This window comes from Bison bison, unplaced genomic scaffold, assembly GCF_000754665.1.
Source record: "Bison bison bison isolate TAMUID 2011002044 unplaced genomic scaffold, Bison_UMD1.0 scf7180017863325, whole genome shotgun sequence".
Classification (NCBI taxonomy): domain Eukaryota; kingdom Metazoa; phylum Chordata; class Mammalia; order Artiodactyla; family Bovidae; genus Bison; species Bison bison.
The window spans coordinates 473396-478292 of NW_011493897.1; the positions used below are offsets into that span (position 1 = coordinate 473396).

Here is a 4897-nt window from a genome sequence, read left to right on the forward strand (position 1 = left end):
AACTTTCAAAGTCAATGAGTTGGAGGAACAGTGGCAAATGAGTGGCAATGGGGATTGTTAAATAGTCACTGTTTGCAAGATGCATCAGTGGGAGGAGTGTGCAAATTAAAAGATTTCTCCTGCGACATCAAGTCACTGGGAAACTCATTTAATCACATCCCTAAATAATTAGAAGCTCCGTGCCTTCATTAAGAACCAAAAATAAGTGCTTGCACCATGTGCAGGTAAATGACAGCAGGGACGTGCAGAAGTTGTTTTCTGGTTCAGACTCAGAAAAAATGTGTCATTTTTATTGGTTGAAGAAAAAAATTCACTATAATAATTTTGTGATTATGCTCTCATTAGGAGCCATGAGAGAGCTCAAGAAGCCCAGAGCTCACATAAAGTATCCTGTTATTTCCATCTCCTGCTCAATAACAGTTTTATGGTAAAACTAACATAATGAGACTGACTACTCTATAGTCTTTTTACCTGGGGATTGTCAGTGACATTAAACACATTAAGGTTAAGATGTGCCTCATACAAAAAATATCAGGTGGCCAGAGAGCTACACAGCTTTCACTGGATAGATTTTCTTCAACGAAATTGTGCCTAAATGTCTTTGGAGGCTGTTTGAAAAGAGGAGTGCAGAATAAATTTTAAAAATATGTCATCTTTTAGCCATTATTTAATGGGAAGTAATATGTCCACTCAATCACTGGTGATGGGTTCTTGTACCAAGGTGTCATCTCTGCTGGGATGAGCCTCTTATATAGATGCTAAGTTCTGTATAAACTTGTTAAGAGCTTAATAGTTTGAATAGAAGCAGAAAGAGATGACTCATTCCCTTGACAAATATTCTATTAGGCCTAAAGCTCTGGGATAATTACTGAGGGGATACAATGTTGAATCACTTGCAAATCTTGACTTCAAGAGCATTGATGGAGAAGATAAAGAAGCTCTCCAACATTGATAATGTCAAATACAGAGCGAAAGGTACTTAAAAGTGCCTAAAATATTTCTGGAAGACTATGCAAGATGTTAAGTTGTTTGGGAAAGGTGGTTGGGGTCCGGAAGAGAGAGAGAAAATTATCCAACAGAGGCAGAATACACATTCTTGGTGAAAACATTCATTGAGATAGATTACATTCTGGGCCATAAAACACCTTAAAATTTCAGAACTAGAAATCATACTGTGTCTGCTGTAAGACCACAGTGGAATTAACCCATAACTGGAAAATCACAAAATATATGGAGATTAAACAAAATACTTTTAGATAACACATGGCCCCAAGAATAAATCTCAAGAGAAATTTTAAAATATTTTGAATTGTATGAAAATGAAAAGCTACTTATTAGAATTTGTGGAATGCACTGAAAATAGTGCTTTGAGGGAATTTTATAGCATTGAATGTGAATGTTAGAAGAAATAAAATCTAAAATCAGTAATCTAAGTTTTTACCTTAGGAAACTTGAAAAAGAAGAGAAAATTGAATCAAAAGTAGGCAAAAGGAAAGAAATAATAGGAATCAGAGCAGAAAGCAATGAAATTGAAAGCGGGAAATCAATAGAGAAAATCAACAAAACCAAAAGCTGGTTCTTTGAAAAGATCAGTAAAATCAATAACCCTCTAGCTGGACTAACTAAGAAAAAGAGAAGAGGGACATAAATTACTAATAACAGAAATGAAAGAAGGCAGATCATTACAGATTCCAAGGAAGAACATTAAAAGGACAATAAAGGCATACTCTGAACAATTCTATGCTCACATACTTGATAACCTAGATGAAACAGATCAATTCCTTGAAAAGACAGAAGCTGTCAAAACTCACACAAAAGAGATAAACAATCTGAATAGATCTATGTCTATTAAAGAAATATAATTAATAATTTTCAAAAACAGAAAGCAACAGGCCGAGATGGGTTCACTGGTCATTTCTACCAAACATGTAAGAAAAAAATTATACAAATTCTTAACAACCTCTTCGAGAGGATAGGAGCAAAGGGTTTTCTTCCTAGCTCATTCTACGAGGCCAACATTACCCTAATACCAAAACCAAAAACATTGTAAGAAAGGAAAGCCACAGACCAGTTATCTCGCATGAACATATTGAACATATTAATAGATGCAAGAATCCTCAATAAAATATTAACAAATCAAATCAAGCAAAGTATAAAAAGAAATAATTGTATAGCATGACCAAATGGGATTTGTTCAAGGTATACAAGACTTAATCAACGTTTGAAAATCAATTTATTTAATCCATCACATCAACAGACTCTAAGAGAAAAACTACATGATCATATCAATGGATACAGAAAAGGTATTTGGCAAAATTCAACACTCATTCATGATTTAACAAAAAACTCTTGGGAGGAAACATATGTATACCTATGGCTGATTCATGTTGATGTATGGCAGAAACCAACACACAATTGTAAAGCAATTATCCTTCAGCTAAAATAAATTTTAAAAATTCTCAGTAAACTAGCAATAGAAGGGAATGTCTTCAACTTAATACTTACAAGAAAAATACAGCTAACATCATACTTAATGGTGAGAAACTTGAAGCTTTTCAACTAAGATCAAGAACAAGCCAAGTATGTCCCTTCTCATCACATCTTTTTATTGTTATACTGGAAGGACTAGCTAATGCAATGAGACCAAAAGGCAATAAAATGTCTATATATTGGGAAGAAAGAGTTAAAATGGTCTTGGTTTGCAGATGACATGATCGTCCATATAGGCATACCTCATCTTATTTTACTTCATAGATATTGTATGTGTTTTCTTTTTTTACAAATGGAACATGATGCCACCAAATAGCCAAAGCAATTTTGAAAATAAGCATAAAGTTAGAGCACTCATACTTCCTTATTTCAGAAATTACTACAAAGCTACAGTTATCAAGATAGTATTGTCTTAGAATAAGGACAGATCAGTAGACCAATGGAATAGAATTGAGAGCCCAGAAATAAATTCTCACATGTATAGTCAAATATTTTTAATAAGGGTGCCAAGATCATTCAATGGGGAAAAGATGTCTTTTCAATAAATGGTTCTGGGAGAATTGGCTACCATCTGCATGCAAAAGAATAATGATGACCCCTTATCTTATACTATACACAAAAATTAACTCAAAATGGATCAAAGACCTAATATAAGAGCTAAAACTACAAAACTCTTAGGAGAAAACATAGGGGAATATCTTCATGACATTCAGCTTGCCAGTGAGTTCTCAGATATGATGAGCACAAGCAACAAAAGAAAAAAACACATAAATTGAAATTCATCAAGTTGGGAAGTTTTGTGCAACTAAGGACACTATCAACAAAGTAAAATTACTACCCACAAAATGAAAGAAAATATTTGCAAATCATACCCCTGGTAATGGATTAATATCCATAATATATACAGAATTCCTACAACTCAAACCAAGAAAACAACCTAATTCAAAAAAGAGCAAAAGATCTGAACAGGCATTTTTCAAAGAAGATATACAGATGACAATAAGCACATGAAAAGGCACTCAACATTGTCATTAGCGAAATTCAAATCGAAACCATTATGAGACACTACTTCATAACCATTCGGATAGCTTTTTATTAAAAAGCAAACAAAGCCCCAGAAAATTGCAAGTTTTGGCAAGGATGTTGAAAAAATTTGAACCTTGTACGTTCCTGGTGTGGGTGTAAAATGGCCACAATGGGAAACAGCTTGGTGGTTCCTCAAATAGTTAAACAAAGCATTACCAAATGATCCACTAATTTCTCTTGAGTATATACTCAAAAGAATGGAAAGCATGGGCTCAAACAGATACATGTACATCAGGGTTCTTTGTAACATTATTTACAGTAGCCAAAATGTGGAAACAATCCAAGTATTCATCTACAGACACATAGATAAACAAAATGGAGTGTATACAAACAATATTATTCAGGCATAACAATAAATGAAATTCTGATACATGCTAAACATACATAAGTGAACCTTCAAAATATGCTAAGTGAAATAAGCTAGACACAGAAGGAAAATAGTGTATGGTTTCATTTACATGACCTAGAATAGGACAGAAAATAGGATAAAGGTTACCAGGGTCTGGGGGAAGAGAGGAATATGGAGTTATCATCTAATGGGTAGAATTTCTATTTGGGATGACAAAAATATTTTGTAATTGGATAGTGGGGATAGTTGTACAATATTGTAAATGAACTTAATGCCACTACATTGTACAATTAAAATGATAAATTTTATATTATGTTTTAACATAATAAAAATATTTTAAAGTAATCTCTATATAAATCTTCAGAGAGTACTGACTTTGATAAATGCAAAGTCTCTAGTGGATACTATAAAAGCAACTTGTGGGGTCTGGATTGGTAATTGATATTCATGGCTTTTGTCAGTTCAGTTCAGTTCAGTTCAGTTGCTCAGTCGTGTCCGACTTTTTGAGACCCCATGAATCGCAGCACGCCAGGCCTCCCTGTCCATCACCAACTTCCAGAGTTCACTCAGACTCACGTCCATTGAGTCAGCGATGCCATCCAGCCATCTCATCCTCTGTCGTTCCCTTCTCCTCCTGCTCCCAATTCCTCCCAGCATCAGAGTCTTTTCCAATGAATCAACTCTTTGGATGAGGTGGCCAAAGTACTGGAGTTTCAGCTTTAGCATCATTCCTTCCAAAGAAATCCCAGGGCTGATCTCCTTCACAATGGACTGGTTGGATCTCCTTGCAGTCCAAGGGACTCTCAAGAGTCTTCTCCAACACCATAGTTCAAAAGCATCAATTCTTTGGCGCTCAGACTTCTTCACAGTCCAACTCTCACATCCATACATGACCACAGGAAAAACCATAGCCTTGACTAGACAGACCTTTGTTGGCAAAGTAATGTCTCTGCTTTTGAACATGCTATCTAG

At 34.9% G+C, this 4897-nt stretch overlaps 1 pseudogene; it reads left to right on the forward strand.

Moving 5' to 3' along the window:
- Positions 1–920: 920 nt before the first annotated feature.
- LOC104983743 overlaps positions 921–4897 on the forward strand; it is a 41756-nt pseudogene continuing 37779 nt past the window's right edge.